Source organism: Lissotriton helveticus, chromosome 8 (genome assembly GCF_964261635.1).
Source record: "Lissotriton helveticus chromosome 8, aLisHel1.1, whole genome shotgun sequence".
NCBI classification, from domain to species: domain Eukaryota; kingdom Metazoa; phylum Chordata; class Amphibia; order Caudata; family Salamandridae; genus Lissotriton; species Lissotriton helveticus.
This window is the reverse complement of record NC_136069.1, coordinates 602665012-602691962: the sequence shown is the minus strand read 5'-3', so window position 1 is coordinate 602691962 and position 26951 is coordinate 602665012.

The following is a 26951-nucleotide window of genomic DNA, read 5'->3' as shown; positions in this document are numbered from 1 at the left end:
GTTTTAGAATTAGTTCTCTTTGGTTCATTCTCTATTTACAAACAAACACAGAGTCGCAATACTCTGTTTAGTCTTTGCAGATAACGAAAAATCGTGTAAAAAAAAAGAAAAGGAATCGAGCAAAATCAGTAGGCCACTAATGGGATCTCTTTTTGACCTCGCTAAAATAGAAACATTAGGAACAACCCCTCATGACAAATACAAAACTAGTGAGATGAACTGAACTCCACACAATGATGGCTGCAAAACAGCTCGGCTCCGCCACCCACCCGCCCAAAATAACGATAAAGAACGGCTGCCATGATTGGTTGCGGAATGACCACGACGGAGCTACGAAATGGTGCTGCTCTCATGCTAACCCCAGCTTCAGTCTGAAACATCCAGAAACACTGTAGACTACCAATTCGATCAGTTCCGGTAGCGCCCCAATGTAACCCGGTAGAGAAGAACTAGCCCTCTCCTCTTTGACTGATGGTTCTTGTTGCCTGTCCCTTCTGTTGCCATTTAACAGAACTATTTAGCCTGCTGAAAGGGGTTGTGTTCCGACCGCTGGTTGGTGGAGACATTTTGACAATATTCTGTACCTGCGTTGTCGCATAATGCGTCATATGACGCGCCGCGTTAGCGCATCCGGAAGTCATCCGGGGCGCAGCGCGTAACGTAAGCATAACAAGTCATGTGACTTGTAAATAAAACTTTTCATTGGTTCATTTTACTTTTCTTATTGTAATGATGAAAGGCTTGGTCATATGACCTAAAAATTACGCTTTTCATTACTTCCGAACATTATTTTTTCTTAAATATATGTTATAATGTTCCAGGCTAATGTACTTTCCCGGAAATTTTACAACTGTCCTGCAAGTAAAATATATTCTTTTTTCGAGAAAAAGAGCGTTTCTTCGTCCCATGACGGAGCCGTTGAGCAAAAGAGGGTCGACCTGCTGTCTTAGTCGCCGATACGCCTGAATATGAGATTCTTATCGATCACTTTATGTTGCAGGAATAGAAAACACAACAGCCCTTGACCATTTATCTTTACTGCGTTCCTTCGTATTATACCTTTTACCCTTCATGTAATTGGTCTGCTTTATTTCACTTGCCTTTTAATGATTCTAAAACAGTCACTATTATTAAAAACTTTACCAATGTATATACTACTACCATGTTTTCTTTTAAAAACCTTTATTGTGAAAATGTCATTATACAAATACGAGCCTATAACCACGTGGGCCTGCCACAGAGCAAACTGTAATCGTATATGATGAATAGACATTTACACTGTAGAGCAGAGGTCTTCAAACTTTTGGATGCCGAGACCCCCCTTTCAACATTTTCAGGTGTGAGGACCCCTTCCTGACAAAAATGTCTAAACCTGTAGGCCGGGCTACTGGAATTATTGGGCAGGTGAGGACCAAATTACGCGACAGGTTTGACTAAATTGTGTGGGAAGAAAACGTAAATAATATTATGTTATTCTGCGTATTTTGGGATAGCATTGCTTCATTATTTTGACTTTTTTTACTCACAGTAACACGGAGGAACGATTTCACCACATCAGTACCAGTTTATAACCAAAATACAGCAATTAACATCAGAATGAGGTCTAGTCAAACTTTGTGAAGGCCACTCCACTCTGCAGGAATACATGCTGCTACATTAGAAGCCCACTTGGCCCTGGCCATGAGCAGCAGGGGTAACTTAAAACCCTGGCGGTCTTGTGCAGAGTTAAGCGGTTTACCAATGCTGCTTTCCTCTCACCCCCTCCCTTCCATCCCTCTCTTCTCTCGTCTCCCAACCCTGGATCCCTCTCTCACTTAGCAGGCCATTTTCTTTCACCCCTTTTTACAACATCTGAACTCTCCCCATGCAACCTCTCACTTCACCTTTAATCACCCCTTGCCATTCTGTATTTTCACTGCCCTCATCTCTAGCAGACTCTCGCATTTATCGCATTTATCTCATCGCCTCTCTGGCCCCGTCACTTCTTGTGCTCCTCAGCACTTCCCATTCACCTCACGTCTCTTAATTCAAATGTTTGTCTGTTTGTATCTTACAACTCTCCAGTCCCCCATTCATCTTTCACATCTCCCCTTTGTTCTTCCACACCTTCTTGAACCAACGTCCCTCTCCCCTGTTACCTCAGCACCAGTGCCTAATTTGAGCAGGTGGTTTCCGGTGCTCCGTACTGGCACCTAACTGTCTCATCCTCTCATCTCTCCTCACGGAGCTTACGGGTCGGACTGGTATGCTCCTCCCGGCCTGTGCCTTTCTGCTTATTGTTCCCTAGTTCAGGAAGGCATGAATTGTCTGTCTCACTGCTTTGGTGCAGGCCGCACAGTTATGGAACTTGCACCCTCCTTTGCTTCGCTCCACCAAGAATTTATAACTAAATCTGCATATTCATCAAACTCCAGCTCTGGTCCAGGCAGCGCAACAAGTCATACCTCGTCGAAACTGGTGAAGGTAGAACGCCGGATTTGCGGCGGGGCGCATAAGAAGGTCCAGGGACATACGGACTTTTATCGAGATACGAAAATTTAAGTTTCCAGTTAACACTTTCACCGACTGTGCAGCACCGTTTATAAACACTGCCGATCTGTCTTTACGGATCAACTATATTTCAATCACGCGCCCCAGATACGGCCACTTTCTGATTTACACGATCCCTGCGGGTAGGTGAGTCACTGAACCAAGACGTATTAAACCATATCAATTGAATGCGCAGGACACCCTTACCGGGTTGGAATTATCACCGGTCAAGTGGATTCACAACAAACGCCATCATCTCGAGAAAGCCCTGAAGAGTCAGAGCAATTCTGTACTCTGACGAAACACGTGTCGGCTGGCGTAAAGGTTTTTTTTGGGCAATAAAGAACAACAATTGCTCAAACAGAAGAAGCGAAATATTATTTTCTAAATCTAAACCTATTGGATAACTGTTCAAAATACGATTGAATCTATGTATTGTGTGCACAGGAATTTGTGTTGTATATAGTCTAGGTGTTATTTTCAATACCTGGTAAAGGGTTCAGAGGGTTTCCCTTTTCCTGTGGCACCAATGGTAAACGTGGTCTCCAACCTAACAAGTTGTCAGAAACTTATGTAGAGCGCAAGTGGTCCCTGTCCATAAAACCCAGTGCCTTTGAGTATATAGCGCAACAAGTTTTGGTCCCAGAGCAGGAGTGGGCAAAAAGCATGGATTCATGGCTCTGCCAATGCCGCAGGTTAACAAACAGTTCCCTAAGCCTACATACTCAGTGCTTTAAAATTTTTACAACTCCAGCACATCCACCGGCAGGGGCGGCTGGTGACATTTGAAAGTGGTGGACGTAAACTAATTTGCATATTGCAGCGCAGCGAGCGAAGCGAGCGAGCCCGAACCACCTTGCATCCATCCATACATCATTCATGCATCCACCCATCCACCCAACCACCCTGCATCCATACATCATTCATTCATGCATCCACCCATCCACCCTTCCATCCTGCATCCATCATTCATTCCGGCATCCACCCATCCACCCATCCTGCATCCATCATTCATTCATGCATCCACCCACCCATCCATCCATCCATCCATCCATCCATCCACCCACCCACCCACCCACCCATCCATCCATCCATCCACCCATCACCCACCCTGCATCCATACATCATTCATTCATGCATCCATCCATCCATCCATCCACCCACCCACCCATCCTGCATCCATCATTCATTAATGCATCCACCCATCCATCCACCCACCCACCCTGCATCCATACATCATTCATTCATGCATCCACCCATTCATCCACCCATCCATCCTGCATCCATCCTGCATCCATCATTCATTCATGCATCCACCCATCCATCCATCATCCATCATTCATTCATTCATGCATCCGCCCATCCATCCACCCATCCATCCATCCATCCACCCATCCTGCATCCATCCTGCATCCATCATTCATTCATGCATCCACCCATCCATCCATCCACCCATCCACCCATCCATCCACCCTCAATCCATCCTGCATCCATCATTCATTCATGCATCCACCCATCCATCCAACAATCATTAATGCACCCACCCTGCATCCATCATTTATGCATTTTTATGTATACATTTCTACAACTACACACCAAAATCGGAACATACATATTGAGCCCAAAGTCATGTATACATTTCTACAACTACACACCAAAATGGGAATCCCCGCTTTCTCCCATGCGAGCGCATTTTGAAATGCGCTGATAGTCACTAAAGAGGGCAGCATCTGATGCTGCTTGGGAGGCAGAAGCGAACCCCCCTCCCCCCCCCTCCACCGGACCAAATTCTCACAAGTTGGAGTGCCGAGATGCAATGGGACTTGCATATAATGTTTTTATAAGATAAATTATTCTTATAATAGAAATTGGCAAAAGTGGAAAACACTTTGTGTACAGAAAAAAACCTTTTAAGATATATGAACCCCGGGGAATTAGATGAAAGGTGGGATATTGGTGCTTTACAAATACACAGATAAGTTGTTTCATTAAGGGACAACTTGCTTATGTGCTGTTTTCAGACAAGCACTATCAATAAACACCATGTAAAATAAGTGTTACTGCACACGATCCCTGCTAAATGGCTCTCTTTAATGACCTCAGATAAAGGAAAGGTTGTGCAATCCCTCAATGATTTGCTCACGAGACTTGAAGTCTGTATGAACATTTATTCACTTATTTGTACAGCGCTATTTCACCCTTCTGTCACTTCTGAGCGCTAGGGTGACATTCTTAACTTCCTGGAGTTTTATTCACAGCTGTGTTTCATAGAACTGTTTGAATGTAAGGAATAGGCAGAGTGGGGGCTCAGGGAGTGCTGGAACCTGAATAAAAGAACGAAGCCTTCGTAAGCATTAGAAAGGCAAGTAAATATGCAAATGTTCTTTAACGACCTGTCAAAAACTCGGGAGTGCCGGAGATAAGACTCCAGACACTGCCCAGCCAAGCCCACAGCTGCAGCAGCCCGGCTGAGACACACGAAGGGAGCAGGGGGGCTGAAGCCATTAAAGTTCGATGGGCCTGGGCAGAAGTGTGAATGGGAGTGCGCGACCCCCTTTGTATTACTCCAGGCCCCCCCTGGGGGTCGCGCCCCACAGTTTGAAGACCCCTGCTGTAGAGGAACGTAACGGGCGGGCCATTAGGTTGCAAGAACTAAGGTGTCTAACAGTTACGGAATCGGTGGACGTACATTTTATAATTAAAATACGACAGGGCCAGTTACAATAAAATTATCTAGATATACATTTGCGGGCAAGTACCATGGGTGACGTTAATTCGAACTTTCAACAGTACAGTAATCAATAACACATCAGAACTTAATATCAATAGGGATGTCGAAATAGTCAATCAATTCTCGTCCCCGCCCGCCATGTACTTCAAAACTGCATACGTATCTCGTGATTTCAAGGTTCTGCAACCAGTACACAACAAGGAGTTACGAGTCCCATTTATTCCGGCGCCATTTTGGGCGAGGACGGGCAGGTCCAGGATATAGTCAAAATGTCTCTACCAACCATCGACTATGATGATGTTCATATGCTGTATTTATTAGAGTAACACTCATCTGTCCACATGAAATTAATTTGCCACAATCTAAACATGTCATTTTAATCTTTCCAAAGTTCTTCTAAATATTTGGGACCGTTTCCCTTGCCTCTGAAGCTCTCAGTGCCACTTCTTTGATGAATGTACTAGCAGGTCAGGGGTTCTCCTCCAAATCTCTCTTTTATGCAGCACTATAATTAATTGGTGCCACCTCTCCATATGACGATGCATGCTATAGTTACCACAACTATATTTTTTTTCGGTTCCTCTGGAGAGTTCATCGTGGCAGATGAAGCGTGTAACGTACCGGGCATTTACCTTTTTTTGCATGTACAGGAAAGGAAAAAAAAATCGAGCGTCCGAGTTCTAAGGTGTGCCAGGGCCATTTTAGTGGACCAGGCCCAAATCCAAAGAACAGGCCGCCATTTTGAGAGTCCTCTTGCAGCCGCCTGTCGCTGTAGCATCAAGAGCAGCCGAAACTCAGCTGAATGGCAACTGAAACGGTAAAGGGGCGCCCCACTACAGCAGACGAGCCTCCACCTAGGAAGGCCCATTCACGCCGGCTCCCCCCCCCTTCGGGCACCCCACGCCGTTATTCGGAGCAGTATTGTAGGATGGCCACACCAGTGCGGCAACTTGCTAGACATCACCTCGGTGGTAACCGAATCTCAACGCCTTGTGGTGTCTTCTATTCAAAAAACATTGTTATGCTGCCTTCGACCTATTCGCCGCAAGTGCGCACACAACTAAACTGCATAGCTTGCTAGACACCACCTCGGTGCCATCCGGATCTTGGAATGTCAGCACCTTTTGGTGTCTTCTCTTCAGAAAATATTGTTGCGCTGCCTTTGGCCCCATTCGCACATCAGTCCGCTACTGACGCCATCTCACAGGCTAATGGGGCGCCCCACGCCGACTTTCAGCATTGTAGAATGACCACACCACTACAGCAACTTGCTAGACATCACCTCGGTGCCATCCGGATCTCGGCGCCCCACTGCAGATGAAGTGCCTCTCAACTATGAAACCACCACGGTGACATCCGGATCTTGGCGCGTTGTGCTGCCTTCGGCCTATTCGCACATCGGTCCGCTACTGACGCCATCTCACAGGCTAATGGGGCGACCCACGCCGAGTTTCAGCATTGTAGGATGACCACACCAGTACAGCAACTTGCTAGACATCACCTCGGTGCCATCCGAATCTTGGCATCTCAACGCCTAGTGGTATCTTCCATACAAAAAATATTGTTACGCTGCCTTTGGCCCCATTCGCACATCAGTCCGCAACTTAGACATCACCTCGGTGCCATCCGGATCTTGGCATCTCAGCGCCTTGTGGTGTCAGTCAGAAAATATTGTTGCGCTGCCTTTGGCCCCATTCGCACATCGGTCCGCTACTAACGCCATCTCACAGGCCAACGGGGCGCCCCACGCCGACTTTCAACATTGTAGGATGGCCACAGAAGTGCGACAACTTACTAGACACCACCTCGGTGCCATCCGGATCTTGGCGCGTTGTGCTGCCTTCGGCCTATTCGCACATCGGTCCGCTACTGACGCCATCTCACAGGCCAACGGGGCGCCCCACGCCGACTTTCAGCATTGTTGGATGGCCACACCAGTGCGGCAACTTACTAGACACCACCTCGGTGCCATCCGGATCTTGGCGCGTTGTGCTGCCTTCGGCCTATTCGCACATCGGTCCGCTACTGACGCAAACTCACAGGCCAACGGGGCGCCCCACGCCGACTTTCAGCATTGTAGGATGGCCACACCAGTGCTGCAACTTGCTGGACACCACCTCGGTGCCATCCGGATCTTGGCGCGTTGTATTGCCTTCGGCCTATTCGCACATCGGTCCGCAACTGACGCCGCCTCACGTGCCAACGTATTTTCTACGCATTTTATACCCTATGCCGCATAACAGGTCATGTGACTTGTTTATAAAACTTTTCATTGGTTCATTTTACTTTTGGTTTCCTAATGATGGAAGGCTTGATCATATGACCTAAAAACAACACTTTTCATTGGATGAAAACTTTTTTTTTTTTCCCAAACGATGAAAGCCCCACCTTGTTTCTGGATGTTTCAGACTAAACTGGCGTCAGCATGAGAGCACCACCATCTCGTAGCTCCGTCGTGGTCATTCCGCGAGCAATCATGGCAGCCGCTCCCCACCAGAAGCCTGCAGGAGTCGGGGCCCCCAAAACTTTTGATGAATTCTCAAGGCGGAGGGGACGCTTTCGAGAATGGGGTCCAAGACCTAGCAGACAAGCGTCCGATTTCCAAGGTGTCCCAGGGCCATTTCAGTGGACCAGGCCCAAAAAGGAAAGAGCCTGCCGCCATTTTGAGAGTCCTGTGACAGCCGCCTATCGCTGCACCGCAAGAGTGGGCGCAACTCAGCTGAATTGCGGCTTTTGACACAGTGGACCAAAAACGGACGGAATGGCAACTGAAACGGTAAAGGGGCGCCCCACTACAACAGATGACACTCCACCTGGAGAGGCCCGTTCACGCCGCCTCCCCCGGGGCGCCCCACGCCGTTATTCGGAGCAGCATTGTAGGATACCAAAACCAGTGCGGCAACTTACTGGACATCACCTTGGTGCCATCGTTCTGCTGCCTTGGAACTATTCGCACAACAGTTTGCTACTGATGACCCACCCCCCGCGACGCCCCACGCCGTTATTTGCTGGGTGGCAACTTACTAGACATCACTTTCGTGTCATCTAGATTTCGGCGCGTTCTGCTGCCTTGGAACTATTCGCACAACAGTTTGCTACTGATGACCCACCCCCCGCGACGCCCCACGCCGGAAATCTGGACGTTGTGCTGCGTTGGGACTATTCGCACAGCCGACCGCTACTTCGTTGTTTTTCCCTAAAAATGTTTATATGTTATTACTATTTTTGTTTTCTTGTATATATTTATAAATTATTAAAGTTTTATAATCTTACTACTTTGTCGGAGTGCTATATATTTTTAATGTGACACATAATTGTAAAAACTTTGATGTACAAAGAGTCATCCCTGGAATATTCCGCTTCACGCTCGGTCCCCTCCCCAATCACAATACAGGATGGTTTTCAGATAATAGCAACGCTTTTGCTGTGACGGATCTCATCGAGTGTGGGCCTTGATCTACTATAACTCCTTTGAAGAGGGGTGATTCTTTACAGCTGTGGCCATAAACTACATCTGCAGGGCTAGCTGATAGCCTAGGACCGGCCTGGACAATCGGACACAGAGGAAAAGAAGTGTCAGAGGGTGCGGTAGTGAATAGGGCGAAAGGGAGGTGTCGGGCGGGCACAGGGTGTGATTCTCAGGGAAGAGCAGCGCAGATGGGGGGAGGTTTATTACCCATGCATAAGACAGAGAGCGGGGGTGACCACTGCCTGGGTGAGATGCTTGCGAGGGTGGGGAGCCATGCTAAGGATCGACAGCGTGCACAGAGTGGGTCTGGTCAAGGCATCTAAAATGGCTGCCGTGCACGACAAAAGTGTGGCATTTGAAAAAAGACAAGATGGCGCAGACAATGTTTTTCAACACTTCCTGATTTCCTTCGAATCGAACGTTAACAGACGTTGGGGCATATTACCAAAGTTAAGCGATATTTATCCCTAACGATGCATTGCAAAGATTTTTTTACTGTCAGAAATTATCGCAGATAAACCTTGCTATTATCAAGGTTTATCGCAAATACGATAAAAAACGACCGCAATGCATTAATATCGCTGAAAACTCAGCGATATTCATGCATTACCGAGCTAATGCTCTTAGCCATGTTATCCACCTCCCATTGGATAACATGGCTAAGAACTGCTCAGGGCAGCTGTTACTTTTTGGAGATATTCGCGCTTATCTCGAATATTTCCAAAAGTTGATAATAGGAGATAGCGATGTTAGCGACTGTTTCCAGTCGCTAACATCTTGGCATGCCCACTTTGCATGTCATTAGTGATAAATATCACTCACATGCAAAGTGGGGCCCAAGATGGTCGCTATCTCCTACTAGCCGTCGCTAACTGGTGTTAGCAACAGCTAGGTAATACAGATATAATTTTATCTCCGCGAAGCGGAGCGCTGTTACAGATATATATCTTGTTTTTGAACGTTAATTTCTCAAAATGCACTGAAGCACATATATTGAGACCTAGCAAAGGCACATCGGGCTACCAGTCCCTAATATTTTACCAAGTTTCATGCAAATCCATTCAGCCGTTCGATTATTATTATTATTATTTTTTTTTGCCCCGCGGGGCCCTTTTAAAACCTCCACATCAAACCTAGGGGGTCAGCGAGGATCTACTATGCCCCCTTATGGTCATTTGCCCCTTCGCTTTGGCCTCCTCTTGTCTCTCGATCCTACCGAGAGTCAAGATGGCGGCCGCTACGTACTGTTTGGAATGTTTACAGACACCGGAGAGCCAATCAGCTTCGCTTCGCAAAGCTCCGTAACGCGAAAAGTACGCGAAGCGGTGCGCTGTTACAGATATATATCTTTTTTTGAACGTTAATTTCTCAAAATCCACTGAAGCACATATATTGAGACCTAGCAAAGGCACATCGGGCTACCAGTCCCTACAATTTTGCCAAGTTTCGTGCAAATCCATTCAGCCGTTCGATTATTATTTATTTTTATTTTTTTTGCCCCACGGGGCCCTTTTAAAACCTCCACATCAAACCTAGGGGGTCAGCGAGGATCTACTATTCCCCCTTATGGTCATTTGCCCCTTCGCTTTGGCCTCCTCTTGTCTCTCGATCCTACCGAGAGACAAGATGGCGGCCGCTACGGACTGTTTGGAATGTTGACAGACGCCGGAGAACCAATCAGCTTCGCTTCACAAAGCTCCGTTGCGCGAAAAGTACGCGTCCTGGAGCGCTGCCCGGTCCGCTGTTACAGATATATATCTTTTTTTAAACGTTAATTTCTCAAAATCCACTGTAGCACATATATTGAGACCTACAAAAGGCACATCGGGCTACCAGTCCCTACAATTTTGCCAAGTTTCGTGCAAATCCATTCAGCCGTTCGGGCTAAAAGTGAGGCCAACCGCCCTATGGAAAACTCAATGTTAAAAACACGTTTTGGGACCCCCCTTTTTTTCTCGACCCCCCCTGGACGAACCCCCCCCCAATTTTCAGGGGCTGCTCAGAAACAAAATGTGCCATTTTCCAGAAAATTTCAGCCAATTCCGTCCACAAACGCCAAAGTTATTAGACATAGAATTTTCAAAAAACCCATAGAGAAAAAATCCTAACTATATATACCTACTGGCGACCGCTAGTAGGTAATATATATTTTTTTTCCACTGAAAAAAACATAGGTTTCACACACGTTATAGTTAGCTGGTCATTTCACTCATACAAAACCATTGAAATTCCCCCGTTGTAGTTAACTATAACTCGCGCGCCCGCAATGCACTGCTGTTGACGTCACATATTACATCACTCATGACATGGTCAGTGACATCACTGATGACATCTCAAATGACATTACTAATGACATCACTGATGACATCAAACAGTGAATGTGTGTCTTTCTGAAAAATAAATATTTTTTATATATGTATATCTAAAGGTCGTCAGTAGAATAAATGGATAAATAAGTGTCGAAATTGATGTTTTTTAATAAAAAAGATTGCATAAATAACTTATTAAGTGTATCTTACTGAATACATGTATTAGCGAGTAATGTTTAAATATGTAAATAGCTGTATCAGTGTCTCACTTTGTGTATAAGTGGCTGCAAGGGTTGGTGAGTAGTTACATGAGTGTGTGTATGGGTTATTAGTTGTTTTTTTGAGTATCAGAATGAGTGTCTGTATGGTTTGGTGAGGTGTATTACTTAGCGCATAGATGCATGAATGGGTGACCCACTGTTTGTATGTGTTTTGAAGACAGCATGTGTGCAGGACTGTATGGGTGGATGAGTGTGTATATGGGTGTGTTAGTGAGTGAATGACTGTCTCAGTAGTATCTTTATGAGTTATTACATATGTTTTGATCTAGTACATATGAGTATTGATGTATATAAGTGAGTATATGTGAGAGTGACAGATTGGAAGAGTTCCTGTATAAATAAGTATGTGTTTTTATAAGTGATTGTTTGAGAGAGTAAGTATGTGTATGTTTCTGTAGAAGTTAGTGTAGTGGTGGGTGTATAGCTATATATGCAGGTAAATGGATGTTTGATCGTTTATTTGCATGTGTGAGTATGTGTGTGAGTAACTCTAAAGATGAGTGTCGGTGTGTAATAAGATGTATAGGTGTATGAGTACATATGATGAGTGAGTACATGTATGAGTGCCTATATAGAACTGTTTGTGAATGAGTGTATGTGTCTGTAGATGTTGGAATTACTGATGAGGTTGTTCTAACTAGTATTGGTATCTCCATTGTTTTGAAAATGTTAGTTTCTATATTTGAATGTGTGTGTCAAAGATTATATTAGGGAGAGAGGAGGACTGTCACTCTGTCACAAGGATGATGTCATCAGTGATGTCATCACTAATGTCATTTGAGATGTCATGAGTGATGTCATGAGTGATGTCACTGACCATGTCATGAGTGATGTAATATGTGACGTCATCAGCAGTGCATTGCGGGCGCGCGAGTTATAGTTAACTATAACGGGGAATTTCAATGGTTTTGTATGAGTGAAATGTCCAGCTAACTATAATGTGGGTGAAACCTATGGTTTTTCAGTGAATTTCTAAGGTTTTTTAAATGCTAATTTTTAACTATAACGTGTGTGAAACCTATGGTTTTTTTAGTCAATTTCAAAGGTTTTTTTATGCTGATTTTTAACTATAACGTGGGTGAAACCTATAGTTTTTTCAGTGAATTTCAAAGGTTTTGTAAATTCTAATTTTTAAATGTTTTAATTGTTATATTTTTTTATACTGATTTATTACTACACTATTTTAAATTATTTATTTTTAGATATTTTATTTTTTAATTACATTACATATTTTTTAAATAAAAATGTTTTTAAAAACATTGAAATTGTAATATTTTTGTAAAATATTTTTTTATGTATATATATTTTATATAGTTGCCAATTATATCCTATGGAAGGAAATTCAAGTTACTGTAACTACGATTAGAACTACTTTTCAGGATCAGCAGTGGGCTGAAAGATGCAGCACTGAGGTCTCTCCTGATAACAGGTGAGTAAATCGGAATTCGTAGTTCAGATGATTTTTAAATAATTTTCTTATGTTCCAAAACTCCACACTTCGAAAAAATTCCAAGTGAAACCAGTCAATGTTAGCCTATGGAAGGAAATTCAAGTTACTGTAAGTATGGTTACAATTACTTTTCAGGATCAGTAGTGGGCTGAAAGATGCAGCACTGAGGTCCCTCCTGATAACAGGTGAGTAAATCGGAAGTCGTATTTCGGCTGATTTTAGAAGAATTTTTTAAAGTTCCAAAACTTCACACTTAGAAGAATTTCCAAGTAAAACATGTCTATGTTAGCTTATGGAAGAACATTCAAGTTACTGTACGTATGGTTACATTTACTTTTCAGGATCCGTCTTGGGCTCAAAGATGCAGCACTGACGTCTCTCGTGATAACAGGTGAGTAAATCGGAATTCGTAGTTCGGCTGATTTTACAGGAATTTTTTAAACTTCCAAAACTCCACACTTAGAAAAAATTCCAATGCGAAACCAGTCAATGTTTGCCTATGGAAGGAAATTCAAGTTACTGTAAGTATGGTTACATTTACTTTTCAGGATCCGTCCTGGGCTCAAAGATGCAGCACTGACGTCTCTCGTGATAACAGGTGAGTAAATCGGAATTCGTAGTTTGGCTGATTTTAAAGGAATTTTTTAAACTTCCAAAATTCCACACTTAGAAAAATTTCCAAGTGAAACCAGTCAATGTTAGCCTATGGAAGGAAATTCAAGTTACTGTAACTACGATTAGAATTACTTTTCAGGATCAGTAGTGGGCTAAAAGATGCAGCAATGAGGTCTCTCCTGATAACAGGTGAGTAAATCGGAATTCGTACTTCGGCTGATTTTAGAGGAATTTTTTAAAGTCCAAAAACTTCACACTTCGAAGAATTTCCAAGTAAAACATGTCTATGTTAGCTTATGGAAGAACATTCAAGTTACTGTACGTATGGTTACATTTACTTTTCAGGATCCGTCTTGGGCTCAAAGATGCAGCACTGACGTCTCTCGTGATAACAGGTGAGTAAATCGGAATTCGTAGTTCGGCTGATTTTACAGGAATTTTTTAAACTTCCAAAACTCCACACTTAGAAAAAATTCCAATGCGAAACCAGTCAATGTTTGCCTATGGAAGGAAATTCAAGTTACTGTAAGTATGGTTACATTTACTTTTCAGGGTCGGTCCTGGGCTTAAAGATGCAGCACTAACGTCTCTCGTGATAACAGGTGAGTAAATCGGAATTCGTACTTCGGCTGATTTTAGAGTAATATTTCGCTCAATTGTCAAGGAAGGAGGCGGGGCCTGAGGACATATGTATGCAAAGACGCCCTGTGGCTCATTTTAGGTTGGAGAATATATTCCTCTTCAATCCTGAGCTCACCTGTGAGCCAACTAGCCCATAAGGTACCTCCAGTTTGCGCCAGGGAGCTGCATTGTAGAGAGGTGTTCAGAGACCACGCCCCCTTTTTACAACACTCTGCAACACAGCTCCGTGGCACTTACTAGAGGTACCTGTTGGACTAGTTGGCCCCTAGGGGACCTCTGGATTGAAGAGGAATATATTCCCCAACCTAAAACGCACCACAGGGCATGTTTGCACACATGTCACCTCAAGCCCCGCCCCCTACCTTCACCACTGTGCAAACATGCCCGTAACACGTTCTAAGTTGGAGGATTAAGTCCCCTTGCATACTGGGGGTCCCTGGGGGCCAACTAGCCCACCAGGAACCTCCAGTATGCGCCAGGGGGCTCCTTTGCAGACAGGTGTAATGAGGCCACGCCCCTTTTTACACCTCTCTGCAACGGAGCCCCCTTGCATATACTGGAGGTAGCTTGTGGGCTAGTTCGTCCCCAGGGACCTCCAGTATGCGAGGGGAATTACTTCCCACTTTGCAAAGGGGGCGCGTTTGCAGAGACATGCAGGGAGGAGGCGTAGCCTCCTCCCGATCCCGTTTTAAAAACAACAAAAAACTTTTAAGAAGGGGGGCCCGCAATGTTTAAAATGATTTTATTTAAATCGGAAGGGGGCCCCCCTCCTATGCCCTCCTTAAGGCCCCGGGGACCCCATCCCCCGGAGCCTTTCTTTTTTTTATGATTTATTTTGGGAGGGGGGACACGTGGCCCCCATCCCGGGCCACTTCTGGCCCCAGGGACCCCATCCCCCGGAGCCTGGCCTTCCTTGTTGGAGGCCGTGGAGGGGTCCCCAAGCCCCCCACGGTCCCTGCCGGCTTCCCGCATCCTGCGGGAGCCGGCATTGCTTTTCTGTATGGGGAGCAGCTAACATGCTGCTCCCCATACAGAAAAGCAATCGCCTTTGATTTTTGAAAGAGAGAGCAGGTTTCCTTCTGCAGGGGGGGCCGTGAGCCCCCGCATACTTTCAAACGAAGCCTCGGGGGGGGCAGTCCCCGGGGCTGCGGGGGGGCCATGTGCCCCCCTGCTAGCACAATAACTTTGCCCCGGGGGGTGGCGGTCCCCGGGGCAGTGTGGGGGGGATTGGGCCCCCCCACACTTTTTTTATAAAATATGCCCCCGGGATTTGGTCCCCCCGGGGGCTAATATTAAAAAATAAAACACGATGATTTTATTTTTTTTGCGGAGTTCGCGCACCGTGCATGAACCCTGCGATTTAAATAAAAAAGATTTTTTTTTTTTGCCCTTGGGGATCCTTATGAACTACTGAACGGATTTACACCATTCAACAAAAAGGCCCATCTACGAACAGAACTCTACCTTTTTGCCAAATTTGGTGTAATTCCGTTCTGCCGTTTGGGCTGTAGCCCCGGCTAAAGGTCCTATGGAAAATTGCAGGGGGAAACATGTTTTGGGACCCCCTTTTTTCTCGGCCCCAACTTGAGGAATCACCCCCAAACTTTCAGGGAAGGAGAGGAGCGGAGCAGGCCATTTTCTTGGAGAAATTCGCGAACCTTCGTCTACCGGCGCCAACGTTATTCCCAATAGAATGTTGCGGATTTTCTATGGTAACTAGGTTTTAACTATAACTACCTGCTGGCGACCGCCAGTAGGTAATACATATATATATATACATATACACAAAAAACGATCACCTCTTTCAAGCAATCCAAGGCCACAGCTGGGTACTTGTCGGGAAGCCTTTATTCACAGGTAACAGCTGGGCATTATGCATTTCGGCTTGTCGCCTTCCTCAGATGCCGCTTGTTTACCCATGTTATACCTCCTCCCACCTTTGAACTTGTTGTGGCACTCCCATTGGAGGGAGATTAGCTGACGCCGCTGCTGGGGGCAACTGCGTCAATGGTGCAACTACAGTTCCCAAAATGCACCTCGATGGTAAGTACTGCAGCAGGATGTATTTAAGTCCATTGGACTTAAATAGTCCAATGGACTTAAAAAAAGTTGTCTAATAACATTCCAACATTAGAGTTTTAGTAATTTATAAGGTTATATAAATATAATTACTTATAAGGAAATCCTGTTCTTAAGTTTTCTTAAATTTTGAAACAAGTCACTCTTTATGACTATAGGAAAAGACTCAGGCTGTTATAGTAAAATGCAGTACTAAAAAATTTAGAATATGTCTATGCACCATACCCGATCCAAACTAGTAAATGTGTTTTAGTAAAATGCAAGGAATACTGTTGGTTGTCCAGAATAACACTGTGTATCTGTGTATATTTAGGTACCATTATCACACTAGTTTTTGAATACTTCATGTGTTTTCACACACATCAATTCTTAAAGACCTATCCAGTACTCACCTTTTAACATAATAAGAAAGTAGTGATTCCTTATATAAGTCGAAAATACTCTCAGCAACAGGTATAGAACACCACTTCAACACAAAGTATTGTGTATGAGGAGGACATATTTACATTGAGAAGAAAAACTACACACAGTAACTTATCCTGTCCTTCTAAACATAAAAGAGTATTTGAAAACACTCTCTGTGACATATTTTATGTAGAATAATTTGATCTCTTTTAATCCTAAAACCCTCTGGTCTCTACTAGTCAAGCATGTCTTTCTATTCAATACCATACTGGTACGTTGCAGAAAGCTGTTCTGAAGCCATGTACCATTTTAAAAATCTCTATAATAAAAGTCTCTGGCATTTTTTAAATATATGTTCAAAGATAGTAGGTCCTCAGGTACACTCAATATATATGTTAACTTTCTCAAATGTATTTAAAACATACAAACCATCTTTGCACAGATATGTACTCCATCCATCTCTTGTTCCTTCAGCTCTGTAGAAGCACATCCCATTGACCAATTTTTATAGTTACTTATACTTACCTGAAACATAATAAATAATAAAAAAAAGTATATATTATAAATTTAGCATCTGTGGAAGACAAGAAAAAATACAGTTACAATATATATTTTACAACACAAAATAATTTGAAAACATTTCATTTGCCTTTTCTGCTGTTCTCAGAATATATTGAATTTCACTAGAAACAGTGAGTTCAATAGAACTCATCACATAATAGCGGGCAAAAAAAAAGACAATTAATAAGATTATCTTAAAAAAAACATTCAACATTCTCAATAGCAATCTAAAAAATAGAAATAAAACATATGTTAAATGTTTTTCTAAAAGCACTTTCTTACGTAAATATGAGACATCTCAAACAATCATAAAATAACAAAACATTATGATTAATTTTCATACACTGTAAATAATGTTACTTACAAATATATGCTGACAAAATATACAACAAAAAAGACCTTAATGGTTTTACATACTTTTCCTCATGGCCAAATAGTATGTGTCAAATCCTTAGTTTGAAAGTTGTTCAATAGTAATCTTCAGCGTCCGCCTCCCAGCCTTCTGATCCAAAACCACCAACATAATTTGCGGCATCCCCCAGGGCTCATCCCTCAGCCCGACGCTATTCAACATCTACATGGCCAACCTCACTCAAGTGGCCCGCCATCACAACCTCAACATTATCTCCTAAGCTGAAGATACCCAGCTCGTCCTCTCCCTCACCAAGGAGCCACATACCACCAAAAGCAATCTCCACGAGGGAATGAAAGCCGTCGCCAACTGCATAAGGATCAGCTCTCTAAACCTCAACTCGGACAAGATGGAGGTACTCATTCTTGGACCCACTCCCTCAGCCTGGGACGACTCCTGGTGGCTGACTACACTGTGAACAGTACCAACACCTACCGACCATGTACACAACCTAGGATTCATCCTCAACTCCTCCCTCTCCATGTGTAAGCAAGTCTACACCGTCTCCTCATACTGCTACAACACCATCCGCATGCTCAGCAACATTTACAAGTGGATCCTAACCGAAAGAAGAAGAGCAGTGACACAGGCCCTCATCAGCAGCAGACTACACTATGGCAACACACTCTACACAGGAATTCCAGCCAAACACCTACAACGACTACAACAAATCCAAAACACCTCCGCCCGACTGATCATCAATGTCCCCTGCTGCAGCCACATCACCCACCACCTGATACACCTACAGTGCCTCAACGTCAACAAGAGGATCATTTTCAAGCTCCTCACACTCACTCACAAAGTACTCTACAACACCAGACCAGCCTACCTTAACAGCAGTAATCCTGAAAGACCAAATTTTGTTCTTAAAACTTTGGCTTTAAAATATTAGGTAAGAATTTGGTAACTCTAGGCAAACGTTTAAAAAAAATTGACTATCATTACAATATATCCAACCTTTTGGACATTTTAAATAAACAGTGTAATGTCCAGATGTTGTAGAAGGACCATCATGAAAAATAATTGCTACAGCTACAAAAGTTCTTCCTGATATTGATACTTGAGTAGCTACAACATTTTTAATTAAAGTTTCCAATTTTCTTCCATCAGCTCTACAACGTTGCAGCATTAAAATTACATACTTTATCTTTGTATAACTAATCTTGATGACATTTGTGATTTACATTGGCTACACTCCATGTTTTGACTTGCTCCTCTAAATAAATTGTTAAAAGACACTGATTCACAGTCTAGTAAAGTCAAATATATAAATCTTTCAGTGTCTACGTTAGTACTACATGTAAACAAACAATTTTCACAGTCATGTTGCCATTTATAAGAAAGGACAAAAAGGTTTTCAATATCTATACCTTCATCTTCCAATACAACAAGCATATACATTAGAAATTCCTGACAATCTTGCTGAATATTCTGTGTAAATTGAGTAGAACCAGAACATATGTCCAAACATTTCGAATATCAGAAACACTTTGTATTTTACTTTTATCACTACTACATTTCTCATAAAGAGAATACAACAATGAACAAAATCTTTTTTCCCGATTTTCAACAATTTGCTGTTGCTAACTTTCTAGAAAAAAACAACATTAACAACTACAGTAGCATAGCAGTTGACACCAGAACTATTTTCAAACTGATAACCAACAATCTCTTCAACAGTGTCCTTTTTCCTTTTGTTTTTTTTTTCTTTCTCTACAGCTTCACTACAGATATTCTCATATCTTCTTTTTCTACCTACCACACGCTTTTCAAATGCTGGATATTGACCTAAATTGGGTGCATATTCTCTTCTTCACCTATTCTACTCTTCACACAATTTGCATCTGCACTAATCTTTCTCTCATTAAATTCAGTTGAGTACAATCCAGATAAAGTTCTCACTGGAGACAAAGCAACATATGCCATACCCTCTTTAAACACAGTACTTCCAATATTCAGTAAAGCACTATCTACACTTAAACCTTGAGATTTATGAATGGTCAACGCATACGCCAAAGAAATAGGAAACTGTTTTCTGCGAACATACAAATCTTTTACAAGCAAAAACTGAGCTGAACAACGACTAAATTGCTGTACTTCTTCAATTTGATCAAATTTGATTTTCAAAAATTCAATACCATCTCTATTCACGTAATTAACGAAATCAACAACTTTACCCATTGCTCCATTTACTAAACGTTTTTCCACATTCAAATCACGTCGTAAAATTACCCTACAGTTTACACATGCATATAAATTCTTTTCTAAACCAGCAGTTTTACTTATCTATTTCTCTAAAGAATCCAATTTCCTCTTCAACTTTTCTGTCAAAATAATAGTGATTCCTTCATGTTCTATTTTATCAATAGCTTCCAATTTCATAATTTCTTCATTTTCCAACTTTAAAATTCCTTAATTGAATATAGAACATTGACGCAGTGTTGGCATTAAGCAGATTACAGATTTGTTTTCTGCAATTCTCATATATATTTTCTCAGGAACAATATTTTCATTGAGAAACAAATTGGAAAGTAATCATCTCTGTAACGCTTGCTTGCCATGTTCAGTCACCTTTCCAATTCTTATATCTTGAAGAATAGTTCCATAATCAACATCATTTGCCTGTCGCATATTTGTAATAAATTCCTTATACTCAAAATATACCCAAATGTTAACATTTCCAATGCTCCCAAAAGACTTTCTGGTATCTTCATGCGCCAGTGTTGTAAACACTGGTTGTCCTTTTACAGGAGTAAGTTGTAGTAGATCTCCAAAAACTATGACATGTTTTCCTCCAAATAATATGTCATACTCTGTTTTAAGAATTGGCTGCATTCTTAAATGCACAAAGGCAAGCATTAGGTTGGATACCATGCTTACCTCATCAATAATGAAAAGTTTCATTTTCTTCAAGACTCTTGAAACTTCACAACAAGCTTCTCCAGATAGCTTGTGGTATTCCAATTTGTTTTCATGCTCTACTGGTAGCATTAATAAACAATGTAAAGTAATTCCTTTACTATTGTGTGCTGCAAACCCAGTTGGAGCAGTGACAACACAAGACACATGCAACTCAGTTGTTTTCTGTAGATCAGTTGTAATTACTTTAATTAACAAAAAATGTCCTGTTCCAGCTTGTCCACTCACGTACATTCGGATAGGTTGAAATGATGAGCAAGAGGACTCTTTCTTTTCATGAAGTAATCCATGGTAAATCTGTTCTCTCACTTGGTCATATATTTGTTTCAGCTCAACATTTAGTTGTTCTTCCAAGTTTCCTAAGTTTGTTACATCTTCTTGAGCTTGATACATTGCTGTTTCCTCCTCATCCATGGCAGTTGCTGCTTCATTTTGAACAATTGTTCTCCTAGTGGATCCTGACTCAACGGAGCAGAAGTTTGACTGTCTTGAGAACTGTCTCTAGCAATCTCAGCTTCAATTGTAGCTTCTTGCTCAATTTCGTCATTCAACATTTTCACATAATTAGCAAAAATAGGACATTGTATAGTATCTTTAGTTGTGTTGAACGAATCTTCATAGCTCCTAAAATCTCCAAGTAATTCCAATTCTGAATGCCATGGCTTGAAGAGTTGCAAAAGAGCTAAATAGTAAAATTCCCTTTTTGTCAGGAGTTTTGCAACTCAGTTTACGGTGATTAATCAAATGTCCTTTTCTTTGCTTCACCAAACATCCTTCAGAACCAATCACGGCATATATACCATTATTGATGTTTTCTGTAATATTCCGTTTAAAAATATAGTTTTGCAGCACTTCATAGAGACAAATGTTCTCAATACGATGACTTCTATTTGGCTAATATGTATCCAACATATTTTCTTTCACAATATCTGTACTTTCTAGCTCTTTTTTAGCTAAATATTCAATTTCTTGTACAGATTTAAGTACTCGATTTCGTGTTGAAGCAAGACCTAGACTCACCCAAATGATTCTTCTAGATTTGGAGTATAGACTTGCAGATGATAAGTGATCCGAGCATTCATACACTCCAATTTCTCAATGAGATAACATCTTCAAACTGTAACTATATAATTTCTTACTCAGACTCTTCTCTTGGAAAATCTCTTCCCACATTTCCTTCAATTCTGTCTTTTCTGATTTTGTTATGTAGGATGTTACATATCGAGCAACAGCAATGAAATTGTCCGCAACGTATTGAATATCCCTGTTAGCATTCCACATGGACAAAATAAATGGGTTGTAGTCATTTATGTATTTTGACTCTTCATTTCTTCTTAAATTGTGGGTATTTTTTGGAGACTTTCTTGTGATAGTATGTCGCAAAGATGACATAAAACTGTTCACTCTTCCTTTCGATATTACAGGACGTGGAAATCCAAAACGACATTTGGTGTAGAATTTGTCCTTAGATTTGTACTTTCGACGACAGTATTTCCCACAACGATGGCTTTGGAATAGTAAGACTTGTTGTCTTGAATCCTTTTCCTCTGTACTTTTGGTTATAGCACATGTAGCATATTCTTCAATAAAAGACAACACAGTATCATCCGAATCTGTTCCAAATTTGGGGGCATCTTTGATCCATATTAGCATATGTATGTGAGGAGCACTTCTCGCTTGATACTCCTTTCTCCAAAAGAAATCCAGAACCTCTCCAAGAGGAGGATTTTGTATTGGTGATAAAAGACATCATAGCTTCAAATCTATGATTGAAATACCTGCATATATTAAGTGGATCCAAAGAGCACAATTCTACAGGTGTCTTGTATTCAATATTTACTATATTTGGATTTGCCTCTCGAAGAAATTGAAGTAAATCACCCCAAGCATATTCAGCACAGCTTAGAGTAAGGAACCATGTAGGAGTTCCTAAGTTCCTTAGCATACATTTAAGTTCTCCATGACCACGGTACCAGTACTCATTAGTACTGCGCTGACATGTCATGAGATTAATCAGCTGAGATTCCAAAACATTATCTTTCTGCTGTACTTTATCCATAAATTTCTTGGCCGAAACATTTTGCAGATGTACACCTGTTTTCAATATATGGTTGACTGCATAAGAAAGTCCAGACAAGTCACTCTCAAACAAAAGATGAAACAAATACGGAATACATTGTCGAAATCTTGGATCTTCTGCATACAATATTGATGTCCGGTATTCAGATGCAGGGATCCACACAGGTCGGTCATCATATCTTCCTCCTTTTCCTGTTGGAAACAACTGAGGGAAACAACAAGCTTCCAAGCTTTCTTCCCAAACACTAATTGGACTTCCCTTTGCTTCTTTCATTTGGAATAACTCTATAGCATTCCCCATCACTTCTTTAGAATGAAGTGGATGAACTCTGTAATGTTCGTAGATTTCTTCAGTTCTGGACACATCCACTTTTTCAATTTTTCCAGTTGACGAGTCATAATATTCTTCTACAGTTATTTCTTCTTCTCCCACATACATATTTTTACAGAATTGAATATTTTGACCAGATACAACGTTGCCTTTTTCACTTTCCTAACATCCACTAATTCTTGCCAGATTTTCTTACTCTTAGTAGGAACTCCATTAATAAGAATAACTAGAGGTTCATCTTCTACATTTTCTACGCCAATTGTTTCAACATTTTTCTTTAAATCTAGAGGCAAATATACAACTCTTCCCTTTAATCCTCTCTGTAAATCTGAAGGAGGCAATTTCCCTGTCTTAGGCTCCATAGGAACAATAGCCTGAAATGGATGCACACATTGAATAAAAATAGACTCATATGTATTTAAACCATCAGTTCAGAAGGAATATTTACCAACTCAAGATTATTATGCACAGCTCTAGCAGGCATTTTGTTCTCGTCTAATTTGTTATAACAATATTTACAAATACGCTGATCAGAACCCAAATCAAAACAATTCTCTATCAACAAATAAGTTGCAAAATCCTTCCACTCATTATTATTTTCCTTTTCACTTTTTAAATACAGATAAACAGTCCTGGTCTGATTTTTGTAATGAGTTCGTCGACAACAAATACAAGAATAATTTGGCCTTTCACCTTAAATCACCTTAAACTTCGTAATTTCCTGCTCAACATTTTCTGTACTACAATGTTGTAAATTCTCTTCACATTTACTTCTATTAATGTATCAGTTTCTGCACTGTCTTCCTCAGGACCAAAGTAACTAACCTGAATTTCTTCACAAACGTTCATTACATCTGATACAGATCCACGCAAAAGAGCACTGTTCAACTTTTTAACATTAGTGCTGGACTTTTTGCATAATACAATGTTCTGACTAATTTCCTCATTTGAGTATGTTGAACAGCTAACATCCTGAAATAGTGAAAAGCACTTCAACATACTTTTTTAGAAAGACAAGCAGGAGAATGACCTTGCAAACCAGTATTTTCTCTCACTCTGCAAGGGTCTAGTCCTTGCAACATCTTAATCTTTTGTTTAACACTTTTCTTATTATTCTCACATAAGAAATTGCGTAAAAAATCAATAGATTCCTGCCGTACACTACAAATACTACTGCAAATCCAAGTGTACACTGGAGCTCTAGGACGTCTCCCTAAACCTTCATCAGCTAACACCTCTTCTGCATTTCTAGGACCAATTTTCTCTTTCTCAATAGGACAACCATTTCTAACCTCATAAGCACGGCCAATAGTGTCAACTGCATGCAACAAATCATTACTCTGAAAATAACTCTCTTCATTAAAAAAAGTGCTCAGAACTTGAACTATGTTTCCATTCACCCCAAAAAAAATTGAAAAATTACTTCTGTTAATTACTCTTCTCCACTTACTTTTGGCCTTCATTAAATGGATTGGCTTATCTAGTGATCGAATTCTATTGATTACTAAAATAAACAACTTCTTTTTCAATTCAAAAACCTTCTCAACTATATTTTCTTTACGTTTCTTCTTCTTATAAAATGTTGTTTTTCTTTTACATTTCTTCATTTCCTTCATCAAATTCAAAACAACTCTATTATAAAACATTCATTTTCTAATTTCCTGAAATTGATTCTTCCACCTTGTACTACACAGTGTTTGTTTAGAAGATGATTTCCCATTGTTTTTCTCTTTTCTCTTGTTTTTTTGTTGCAGATACACTGTTTGTATTTTTCACATTGTCTAAACTACTACTAGTGTTTGATAACTTTTTCAAAAAAATCTTAGTTTTCTTACCAGGAGTTTTTTTCTTTTTGTTCACACATTGTTGTTCAGATAAATCTTGTGGATGACTTCTCTTTAAATAATCAGCTTTATTATGTTGTTTCCTCTGTTCACTTTTTGAAGGCATGATGAATTTCTTTTAGTGTTGATAAATAGAATCTGTTAAAATAAACATTATACAAATAAATATATGAAATATACAATTCTATTACTAAATAAATACAATGTAAAATGACTAAGTATAAAAAACAACTGTGTAACTGATAACAGAAGTGCATACATACTACATAAAACTTTCAAGGACTACATCTGGAAGAAGAGTACCTTAATGAATTTATTAGTAGTTGAACTTTTGAGCAGTGAATGGATTAGTACATGCTACTAAATGCATCACTAGAACAGTACAAGGGGAAACACTTACCATAACAATGGAACTGAAGGTATAAAAGACAAGTTTACAGGTACATAGAAGACTGCATGCATAGTGTATAGGGGTTTGAAGCAGTCCATGGCCTAAGGCCTACTTCAATGCATCAGTACTTGGGTACTGACTAAATAATTACAGTTCTGTAAGTAGATTGCCTGACTGAATGCATAAGTCATTCAGTGTTAGTGCAGTGAATGGAATACCTCAGACTGCTAAATTGGTCACTACAGTACTGCAAGAACAGTCACAGAGTGTTTGGTGGAAGTATAAGCATACAGAGTGGAGAATTGAAGATATAAAGCTCAAGTGTACACGTTAATAGAAGAATACATATATACTGGATAACAGTTTCAAACAGTCCATGGCCTAAGGCCTACTGCACTACATCAGTACTTGGGTACCGACTAAATGATTATAAATCTGTAAGGAGAGTGCCTAACTGAATTTATAAGTGCTTCAGTGTATGAGGACAGACGAGGAGTATGAGAAAAGAGGGAAGAATATGAAGAGAGACGGGGAGAATGACGAGAGAGAGGGAAGTATAAGGAGACACAGGTGTGTATAAGGAGAGAGGGGTGTGTATGAGGAAAAAAGGTGGAGTATGAGGAGAGAGGGGGGAGTATGAGGAGAGGGCGGACTATGAGGAGAGGGGGGTGAATGAGGAGAGAGGGAGGAGTAAGAGGAGAGAGGGGGAAGTATATGGACAGGGGTGAGTATGAGGAGAGAGAGGGGAGAATGAGAAGACAGGGGAATATCAGGAGAGAAGGAGGAGTATAAGGAGAGAGAAGGAGAGTGTGAGAAGAGAGAGAGAGGAGTATGTGGTAAGAGGGGTGAATATGAGGAGAAAGGGGGAGTATAAGGAAAAAGAGTGTGTATGAGAAGAAAGGAGGGAGTATGAGGAGAGAGGGGGGAGAATGTGAAGAAAAGATAAATATAAGGAGAGAGGGGGTAGTATGAGGAGATGAGAGAATATGAGGATAGGCGGGAGTAGGAGGAGAGAGGGGGAGTATGAGAAGAGGAGGGAATATGAGGGGAGAGGGGAGTATGAGGAGAGGGGGAGTATGACAGGAGAGAGAGAGTCTAATGAGAGAGGGGAGTAAGAGGAGAGTGAGGAGTATGAGGGGAGAGGAGCAGTATGAGGAAAGGGGGGAGTATGAGGAGACAGGGGGGACTATGAGGACAGAGGGAGGAGTATGAAGAGATGTAGGAAGTATGACGAGTGAGTGGGGTATGAGGAGAGAGGTGGGACTATGAGGAGAGGATGGAATATGAGGAGAGTGGGGAGTAGGAGGAGAGAGGGGGAGTATGAGAAGAGGAGGGAATATGAGGAGAGAGGGGAGTATGAGGAGAGGGGAGAATATGAGGAGAGAGAGGAAGTATAAGAAGAGGGGGCAGTATGAGGAGAGAGGGGGGACTATGAGGAGAGAGGAAGGAGTATGAGGAGAGAGCTGGCAGTGTGAGGAGATAAGGGGGAATATGTAGAGAGAGGGGCAAGTATGAGGAGAGAGGAGGAGTATAAGGAGAGAAGGGGAAGTATGAGGAGAGAGGTGGGAAAATGTGGAGAGAGGTGGAATATAAGGAGAGAAGGGGTGTATGAGGAGAGAGGGGATAGTATGAGGAGAGAGGAGGGAGTATGAGGAGAGGGCGGAGTTTGAGGAGAAGGGATGTATGGGGAGAGAAGGAGGACTAAGAGGAGAGAAGAGGGAGTATGAGGACAGGGGAGAGTATGAGGAGAGAGGGGGGAGTATGAGGAGAAGGGGAAATATGAGGAGAGGGTGGAGTATGAGGAGACGGGGTATGAGGGGAGAGGGAGAGTATGAGGAGAGTGAAGAGTATGAGGGGAGAAGGGGGAGTATGAGGAGAGAGATGGGAGTATGAGAAGAGAAGGG